Source organism: Petromyzon marinus (assembly GCF_048934315.1).
Source record: "Petromyzon marinus isolate PM22_M1 ecotype Great Lakes invasive population chromosome 77 unlocalized genomic scaffold, UKy_Petmar_22M1.pri1.0 chr77_unloc.2, whole genome shotgun sequence".
NCBI classification, from domain to species: domain Eukaryota; kingdom Metazoa; phylum Chordata; class Hyperoartia; order Petromyzontiformes; family Petromyzontidae; genus Petromyzon; species Petromyzon marinus.
Window position 1 is genome coordinate 168,555 of NW_027422622.1, and position 10,523 is coordinate 179,077.

The following is a 10,523-nucleotide window of genomic DNA, read 5'->3' on the forward strand; positions in this document are numbered from 1 at the left end:
TAGTGGTGAGTGTTAGTGGTGAGTAGTGGTGAGTAGTGGTGAGTGGTGAGTGTTAGTGGTGAGTAGTGGTGAGTGTTAGTGGTGAGTAGTGGTGAGTAGTGGTGAGTGGTGAGTGTTAGTGGTGAGTAGTGTTGAGTGTTAGTGGTGAGTAGTGGTGAGTGTTAGTGTTGAGTAGTGGTGAGTGTTGGTGGTGAGTAGTGGTGAGTAGTGGTGAGTGGTGAGTGTTAGTGGTGAGTAGTGGTGAGTGTTAGTGGTGAGTAGTGGTGAGTGTTAGTGGTGAGTAGTGGTGAGTAGTGGTGAGTGGTGAGTGTTAGTGGTGAGTAGTGGTGAGTGTTAGTGGTGAGTGTTAGTGTTTAGTAGTTCCTCACCGAGACCTCACCACCGTCGTGAGCCACCACCACTTCTCTGTCGCCTCGCTGCTGCTCCCTCTGGCTCAGAGGACGCACCCTAAAGCAAAGGTACAGACAAAGCTCCCCCAGGTAGCCTCTAGCAGGGCTGTAGGGGCAAGTGCTGCTAGTAGCGAGTAGCACCACCTATGATGTACACACAGACAAAGCTCCCCCAGGTAGCCTCTAGCAGGGCTGTGAGGGGCAAGTGCTGTGAGTAACGCAAGCCACTAACACTCTCTACACTCTCTAACACTCTCTATCACTCTCTATCACTCTATCACTCTCTAACACTCTCTATCACCTCTAACACTCTCTAACACTCTCTACACACTCTCTACACCCCTCTCACACACTCTAACACACTCTAACACACTCTCTCTCACTCTCTAACACTCTCTAACACCTCTATCACTCTCTATCACTCTCTAACACTCTAACACTCTCTATCACTCTCTAACACTCTCTAACACCCTATAACCACTCTCTAACACTCTCACACACTCTCACACACTCTCACACACTCTCTATCACTCTCTATCACTCTCTATCACTCCCTAACACTCTCACACACTCTCACACACTCTCTATCACTCTCGATCACTCCCAACACTCTCACACACTCTCACACACTCTCTAACACTCTCTATCACTCTCTATCACTCCCTAACACTCTCACACACTCTCACACACTCTCACACACTCCTAACACTCTCTATCACTCTCTATCACCCCTAACACTCTCACACACTCTCACACACTCTCTATCACTCTCTATCACTCTCTATCACTCTCTAACACTCTCACACACTCACACACACTCTATCACTCTCTATCACTCTCTATCACTCTAACACTCTCTATCACTCTCTAACACTCTCTAACACTCTCTATCACTCTCTATCACTCTAACACTCTCTATCACTCTCTATCACTCCCTAACACTCTCACACACTCTCACACACTCTCTAACACTCTCTATCACTCTCTATCACTCCCTAACACTCTCACACACTCTCACACACTCTCTAACACTCTCTATCACTCTCTATCACTCCCTAACACTCTCACACACTCTCTATCACTCTCTATCACTCTCTATCACTCTCTAACACTCTCACACACTCTCACACACTCTCACACACTCTCTATCACTCTCTAACACTCTCTAACACTCTCTATCACTCTCTATCACTCTAACACTCTCTATCACTCTCTATCACTCCCTAACACTCTCACACACTCACACACACTCTCTATCACTCTCTAACACTCTCTAACACTCTCACACACTCTAACACACTCTCTATCACTCTCTATCACTCTAACACTCTCTATCACTCTCTAACACTCTCTAACACTCTCTATCACTCTCTAACACTCTCTATCACTCTCTATCACTCTCTAACACTCTCTATCACTCTCTATCACTCTCTAACACTCTAACACTCTCTATCACTCTCTATCACTCTCTCACTCTCTATCACTCTCTATCACACACTAACACTCTCTAACACTCTCTCACACTCTCTAACACTTTCTAACACTCTCTAACACTCTCTATCACTCTCTAACACTCTCTATCACTCTCTATCACTCTCTATCACTCTAACACTCTCTATCACTCTCTAACACTTCTAACACTCTCTATCACTCTCTAACACTCTCTGACACTCTCTATCACTCTCTATCACTCTCTAACACTCTCTATCACTCTCTAACACTCTCTGACACTCTCACACACTCTCTATCACTCTCTATCACTCTCACACACTCTACTAACACTCTCTAACACTCTCTAACACTCTCTATCACTCTCTAACACTCTCTAACACTCTCTATCACTCTCTCACTCTCTAACACTCTCTATCACTCTCTATCACTCTCTAACACTCTCTAACACTCTCTATCACTCTCTATCACTCTCTAACACTCTCTATCACTCTCTATCACTCTCTAACACTCTCTAACACTCTCTAACACTCTCGAACACTCTCTATCACTCTCTAACACTCTCTATCACTCACTAACACTCTCTCACACACTCTATCACTCTCTAACACTCTCTAACACTCTCTAACACTCTCTATCACTCTCTCACACTCTAACACTCTCTATCACTCTCTAACACTATCTATCACTCTCTAACACTCTCTATCACTCTCTAACACTCTCTAACACTCTCTAACACTCTATCACTCTCTCACTCTCTATCACTCTCTAACACTCTCTATCACTCTCTAACACTGTGTGTGCGTCTGTGTGTGTGACTGTGTGTGTGTGTCTCTGTGTGTGTGTCTCTGTGTGTGTGGTCTGTGTGTTAGGGGGAGTGGTAGTGTAGTAGCGGTTAGCGCTACGCTGCGCTATGAACCTGGCGACCCGGGTTCGATTCCCGCTCACGGCCAACACCAGTGACGATTATCTGAACCGGTCCCGGGCCTCCCCTAGGTCGACTCAGCCTCAAATGAGTACCTGGTGCGGTGTGTAAACATCGCCACTGGGGAGACAAAGGCGGTCGGGCGTGATGCTGGCCACCCACCCCTTCGTGCACCGTTCTGACCTTCATAGGTGCTCGCTAACAGCACTTGCCCCTACAGTCTGTCAAGGCTATACGGGGGATCTTTGTCATCTTTGTGGTCTCCTCTTGTGAACTTAATGAGCCGCTCAGAGCCTCAGAGCCACGAATCTCCAGTGGAGACACACAGGGCGGGAACTCCGTGTGGTGGTGGTGAGTCTGTGGGTCTCTGTGTGGTGGTGAGTCTGTGGGTCTCTGTGTGATGGTGGTGAGTCTGTGGGTCTCTGTGTGGTGGTGGTGAGTCTGTGGGTCTCTGTGTGGTGGTGGTGAGTCTGTGGGTCTCTGTGTGGTGGTGAGTATGTGGGTCTGTGTGGTGGTGAGTCTATGGGTCTCTGTGTGGTGGTGGTGAGTCTATGGGTCTCTGTGTGGTGGTGGTGAGTCTGTGGGTCTCTGTGTGGTGGTGAGTCTGTGGGTCTCTGTGTGGTGGTGGTGAGTCTGTGGGTCTCTGTGTGGTGGTGGTGAGTCTGTGGGTCTCTGTGTGGTGGTGGTGAGTCTATGGGTCTCTGTGTGGTGGTGGTGAGTCTGTGGGTCTCTGTGTGGTGGTGGTGAGTCTATGGGTCTCTGTGTGGTGGTGAGTCTATGGGTCTCTGTGTGGTGGTGGTGAGTCTGTGGGTCTCTGTGTGGTGGTGGTGAGTCTATGGGTCTCTGTGTGGTGGTGGTGAGTCTGTGGGTCTCTGTGTGGTGGTGGTGAGTCTATGGGTCTCTGTGTGGTGGTGGTGAGTCTGTGGGTCTCTGTGGTGGTGGTGAGTCTATGGGTCTCTGTGTGGTGGTGGTGAGTCTATGGGTCTCTGTGTGGTGGTGGTGAGTCTGTGGGTCTCTGTGGTGGTGGTGAGTCTATGGGTCTCTGTGTGGTGGTGGTGAGTCTGTGGGTCTCTGTGTGGTGGTGGTGAGTCTGTGAGTCTCTGTGTGGTGGTGAGTCTATGGGTCTCTGTGTGGTGGTGAGTCTGTGGGTCTCTGTGTGGTGGTGAGTCTGTGGGTCTCTGTGTGGTGGTGGTGAGTCTGTGGGTCTCTGTGTGGTGGTGAGTCTGTGGGTCTCTGTGTGATGGTGGTGAGTCTGTGGGTCTCTGTGTGGTGGTGGTGAGTCTGTGGGTCTCTGTGTGGTGGTGGTGAGTCTGTGGGTCTCTGTGTGGTGGTGAGTATGTGGGTCTGTGTGGTGGTGAGTCTATGGGTCTCTGTGTGGTGGTGGTGAGTCTATGGGTCTCTGTGTGGTGGTGGTGAGTGTATGGGTCTCTGTGTGGTGGTGGTGGTGAGTCTGTGGGTCTCTGTGTGGTGATGAGTCTGTGGGTCTCTGTGTGGTGGTGAGTCTGTGGGTCTCTGTGTGGTGGTGGTGAGTCTATGGGTCTCTGTGTGGTGGTAGTGAGTCTATGGGTCTCTGTGTGGTGATGAGTCTGTGGGTCTCTGTGTGGTGGTGAGTCTGTGGGTCTCTGTGTGGTGGTGGTGAGTCTGTGGGTCTCTGTGTGGTGGTGGTGAGTCTGTGGGTCTCTGTGTGGTGGTGAGTCTGTGGGTCTCTGTGTGGTGGTGAGTCTGTGGGTCTCTGTGTGGTGGTGAGTCTGTGGGTCTCTGTGTGGTGGTGAGTCTGTGGGTCTCTGTGTGGTGGTGAGTCTGTGGGTCTCTTTGTAGTGGTGAGTCTATGGGTCTCTGTGTGGTGGTGAGTCTGTGGGTCTCTGTCTGGTGGTAGTGAGTCTGTGGGTATCTGTGTGAGTGATGAATCTATGGGTCTCTGTGTGAGTGATGATGAGTCTATGGGTCTCTGTGTGATGAGGTGGGTGGGGGGGCATAGACACATACCGTACAACAACGGTGACCTTTTCCCACTGCATCTCGTCCAGGCTCCAATCCTGAAACGTCGCATAGACAGAGAGGTAGTTAACATCTCATAGTCACCGTGATGCTGAGAGACACCGACCTCCTGTGTACCAGGCGAGGTAGTTACCATCTCATAGCCACCGTGATGATGATGATGAGAGAGAGATACAGACCTCCTGAATACCAGGCGAGGTAGTTAACATCTCATAGCCACCGTGATGATGATGATGATGAGAGAGAGACACAGACCTCCTGTAGATCAGGCGAGGTAGTAAACATCTCATAACCACCGTGATGATGATGAGCGACACAGACCTCCTGTAGACCAGGCGAGGTAGTTAACATCTCATAGCCACCGTGATGATGATGCTGAGAGAGAGATACAGACCTCCTGTGTACCAGGCGAGGTAGTTAACATCTCCTCGACACTGGGATGATGATGAGAGAGAGACACAGACCTCCTGTATACCAGGCGAGGAAGTTAACATCTCCTAGACACTGTGATGATGATGAGAGAGAAACACAGACCTCCTGTGTACCAGGCGAGGTAGTCAACATCTCATAGTCACTATGATGATGATGAGAGAGACACAGACCTCCTGTATACCAGGCGAGGTAGTTAACATCTCATAACCACCGTGGTGATGATGAGAGACACAGACATCCTGTAATCCAGGCGAGGTAGTCAACATCTCATAGACACCGTGATGATGATGAGAGACACAGACCTCCTGTGTACCAGGCGAGGTAGTTAACATCTCATAGCCACTGTGATGATGAGAGAGAGAGACACAGACCTCCTGTATACCAGGCGAGGTAGTCAACATCTCCTAGTCACCGGGATGCTGAGAGACACAGACCTCCTGTATACCAAGCGAGGTAGTTAACATCTCATAGCCACCGTGATGATGATGAGAGAGAGACACAGACCTCCTGTAGACCAGGCGAGGTAGTCAACATCTCATAGCCACCGTGATGATGATGAGAGAGAGACACAGACCTCCTGTACACCAGGCGAGGTAGTCAACATCTCATAGCCACCGTGATGATGATGTGAGAGAGACATAGACCTCCTGTATACCAGGCGAGGTAGTTAACATCTCATAGTCACTATGATGATGATGAGAGAGACAAAGACCTCCTGTATACCAGGCGAGGGAGTAAACATCTCATAGTCACCGTGATGATGATGAGAGAGAGACACAGACCTCCTGTAGAGCAGGCGAGGTGGTTAACATCTCATAGCCACCGTGATGATGATGATGATGAGAGAGACACACAGATCTCCTGTAGACCAGGCGAGGTAGTCAACATCTCATAGCCACCGTGATGATGATGAGAGAGAGATACAGACCTCCTGTATACCAGGCGAGGTAGTTAACATCTCACAGCCACCGTGATGATGATGATGATGAGAGAGAGATACAGACCTCCTGTAGACAGGCGAGGTAGTCAACATCTCATAGTCACCGTGGTGATGATGATGATAGACACAGACCTCCTGTAGACCAGGCGAGGTAGTTAACATCTCATCTCCACCGTGATGATGATGAGGGACACAGACCTCCTGTGTACCAGGCGAGGTAGTTAACATCTCATAGCCACTGTGATGATGATGATGAGAGAGAGACACATACCTCCTGTAAACCTGGCGAGGTAGTTAACATCTCCTAGTCACCGGGATGCTGAGAGACACAGACCTCCTGTATACCAGGCGAGGTAGTTAACATCTCATAGTCACCGTGATGATGATGATGATGAGAGAGAGACACAGACCTCCTGTAGACCAGGCGATCTAGTTAACATCTCATAGCCACCGTGATGACGATGATGAGAGAGAGACACAGACCTCCTGTGTACCAGGCGAGGTAGTTAACATCTCATAGCCACCGTGATGATGATGATGAGAGAGAGACACAGACCTCCTGTAAACATGGCGAGGTAGTTAACATCTCCTAGTCACCGGGATGCTGAGAGACACAGACCTCCTGTATACCAGGCGAGGTAGTTAACATCTCATAGCCACCGTGATGATGATGATGATGGTGAGAGACACCGACCTCCTGTGGACCAGGCGAGGTAGTCAACATCTCATAGCCACCGTGATGATGATGAGACACAGACTTCCTGTAGACCAGGCGAGGTAGTCAACATCTCATAGCCACCGTGATGATGATGAGAGAGAGAGACACAGACCTCCTGTGTACCAGGCGAGGTAGTTAACATCTCATAGTCACTGTGATGATGAGAGACACAGACCTCCTGTAGACCAGCGAGGTAGTCAACATCTCATAGCCACTGTGATGATAGAGAGACACAGACCTCCTGTAGACCAGGCAAGGTAGTTAACATCTCATAACCACCGTGATGATGATGATGAGAGAGACATAGACCTCCTGTAAACCTGGCGAGGTAGTTAACATCTCATAGCCACCGTGATGATGATGAGAGACGCAGACCTCCTGCAGACCAGGCGAGGTAGTTAACATCTCATAGCCACTGTGATGATGATGAGAGACACAGACCTCCTGCAGACCAGGCGAGGTAGTCAACATCTCATAGTCACTGTGATGCTGAGAGACACAGACCTCCTGTGTACCAGGCGAGGAAGTCAACATCTCCTAACCACCATGGTGATGATGAGAGAGAGACACAGACCTCCTGTAGACCAGGCGTGGTAGTTAACATCTCAGTCACCGTGATGATGATGATGATGAGAGACACAGACCTCCTGTAGACCTGGCGAGGTAGTCAACATCTCATAGCCACCGTGATGATGATGATGATGAGAGACACAGACCTCCTGTAGGCCAGGCGAGGTAGTCAACATCTCATAGCCACCGTGATGATGATGAGAAACACAGACCTCCTGTGTACCAGGCGAGGTAGTTAACATCTCATAACCACCGTGGTGATGATGATGAGAGAGAGACACAGACCTCCTGTAAACCAGGCGAGGTAATCAACATCTCCTAGTCACCGGGATGTTGAGAGACACAGACCTCCTGTAGACCAGGCGAGGTAGTTAACATCTCATTGCCACTGTGATGATGATGATGAGAGAGACACAGACCTCCTGTGTACCAGGCGAGATAGTCAACATCTCATAGCGACCGTGGTGATGATGATGAGAGACACAGACCTCCTGAAGACCAGGCGAGGTAGTTAACATCTCATAGACGCCGTGATGATGACGAGAGACACAGACCTCCTGTAGACCTGGCGAGGTAGTTAACATCTCATAGTCACCGTGATGATGATGATGATGAGAGAGAGACACAGTCCTCCTGTAGACCAGGCGAGGTAGTCAACATCTCATAGCCACTGTAATGATGATGATGAGAGACACAGACTTCCTGTAGACCAGGCGAAGTAGTTAGCATCTCATAGCCACTGTGATGATGATGAGAGAGAGACACAGACCTCCTGTAGACCAGGCGTGGTAGTTAACATCTCAGTCACCGTGATGATGATGATGAGAGACACAGACCTCCTGTAGACCTGGCGAGGTAGTCAACATCTCATAGCCACCGTGATGATGATGATGATGATGAGAGACACAGACCTCCTGTAGGCCTGGCGAGGTAGTCAACATCTCATAGCCACCGTGATGATGATGAGAAACACAGACCTCCTGTGTACCAGGCGAGGTAGTTAACATCTCATAACCACCGTGGTGATGATGATGAGAGAGAGACACAGACCTCCTGTAAACCAGGCGAGGTAATCAACATCTCCTAGTCACCGGGATGCTGAGAGACACAGACCTCCTGTAGACCAGGCGAGGTAGTTAACATCTCATTGCCACTGTGATGATGATGATGAGAGAGACACAGACCTCCTGTGTACCAGGCGAGATAGTCAACATCTCATAGCGACCGTGGTGATGATGATGAGAGACACAGACCTCATGTATACCTAGCGAGGTAGTTAACATCTCATAGCCACTGTGATGATGATGATGAGAGAGAGACACAGACCTCCTGAAGACCAGGCGAGGTAGTTAACATCTCATAGACGCCGTGATGATGACGAGAGACACAGACCTCCTGTAGACCTGGCGAGGTAGTTAACATCTCATAGTCACCGTGATGATGATGATGATGAGAGAGAGACACAGTCCTCCTGTAGACCAGGCGAGGTAGTCAACATCTCATAGCCACTGTAATGATGATGATGAGAGACACAGACTTCCTGTAGATCAGGCGAAGTAGTTAGCATCTCATAGCCACTGTGATGATGATGAGAGAGAGACACAGACCTCCTGTAGACCAGGCGAGGTAGTTAACATCTCATAGTCACCGTGATGATGATGATGAGAGAGAGACACAGACCTCCTGTATACCAGGCGATGTAGTCAACATCTCATAACCAACGCGGCACTCCAGAGAATGAGAGACGCTTCTGTCTGTCTGTGTGTGTGTCTGTGTGTATGTGTTTGTCTGTGTGTGTTTGTCTGTGTGTCTGTGTGTTTCTCTGTGTGTGTGTGTTTGTCTGTGTGTGTCTGTGTGTGTCTGTCTGTGTGTCTGTGTGTGTGTGTCTGTGTGTGTGTCTGTGTGTGTGTGTCTGTGTGTGTTTGTCTGTGTGTCTGTGTGTGTGCCTGTGTGTCTGTGTGTGTGTCTGTGTGTGTGTCTGTGTGTGTCTATGTGTGTGTGTGTCTATGTGTGTGTGTGCGTGTCTATGTGTGTGTGTCTATGTGTGTGTGTCTGTGTGTGTCTGTGTGTGTGTCTGTGTGTCTATCCTCACGTCTCCCTGGATCTCTGACCCCGTCTCTGTCTCTGTTTCCGTGTCTCTCTATCCCTTGTCTCTCTCTGTCTCTGACCTGTGTCTCTGTGTCTCTCTGTGTTTCTCTGTCCCCGTGTCTCTGTGTCTGTCTCTTTGTCTCCGTGTCTCTCTGTCCCTTGTCTCTCTCTGTCTCTGACCTGTGTCTCTCTGTCCCCGTGTGTCTCTGTGTCTCTCTGTCCCCGTGTGTCTCTGTGTCTCTCTGTGTCTCTCTGTCCCCGTGTGTCTCTGTGTCTCTCTGTGTCTCTCTGTCCCCGTGTGTCTCTGTGTCTCTCTGTCCCCGTGTGTCTCTGTGTCTCTCTGTCCCCGTGTGTCTCTGTGTCTCTCTGTCCCCGTGTGTCTCCGTGTCTCTCTGTCCCTTGTGTCTCTCTGTCCCTTGTGTCTCTCTGTCCCCGTGTGTCTCTGTGTCTCTCTGTCCCCGTGTGTCTCTTTGTTTCCGTGTCTCTGTGTCTCTCTGTCCTTTGTGTCTCTCTGTCCCCGTGTGTCTCTGTGTCTCTCTGTCCCCGTGTGTCTCTGTGTCTCTCTGTGTGTCTCCGTGTCTCTCTGTCCCCGTGTGTCTCTTTGTTTCCGTGTCTCTGTGTCTCTCTGTCCCCGCGTCTCCTCTGGTCTCACCTGGATGCCTCCAAAGCCCAGCCCAGCACAGCGCAGCACTTCACCTCCATCTCTATCCTCCCTCTCCCCCTCTCCCCCTCCCCCTCTCCACCTCTCCACCTCCATCTCACTCCTCCATCTCCCTCCCCCTCTCCACCTCTCCACCTCCATCTCTATCCTCCATCTCTCTCCTCCATCTCCCCCTCCCCCTCTCCACCTCCCCCTCTCCATCTCTCTCCTCCCCCTCTCCACCTCCATCTCTCCACCTCTCCACCTCTCTCCTCCATCTCCCCCTCTCCATCTCCTCCATCTCCCCCTCCCCCTCTCCATCTCCTCCATCTCCCCCTCCCCCTCTCCACCTCCATCTCCCCCTCCCCCTCTCC

General features: G+C 50.3%; 1 long non-coding RNA gene across 1 annotated transcript; it reads right to left on the reverse strand.

Annotated features, from left to right (window-relative positions):
- Positions 1 to 353: 353 nt before the first annotated feature.
- On the reverse strand, positions 354 to 10,222 carry LOC116958399 (uncharacterized). Its single transcript, XR_012931643.1, has 3 exons — positions 10,162 to 10,222; positions 4,750 to 4,799; positions 354 to 447 (listed from the first exon to the last, which is right to left on the reverse strand). It is a non-coding gene; the product is annotated as an uncharacterized LOC116958399 (long non-coding RNA).
- Between the last annotated feature and the right edge of the window lie 301 nt (positions 10,223 to 10,523).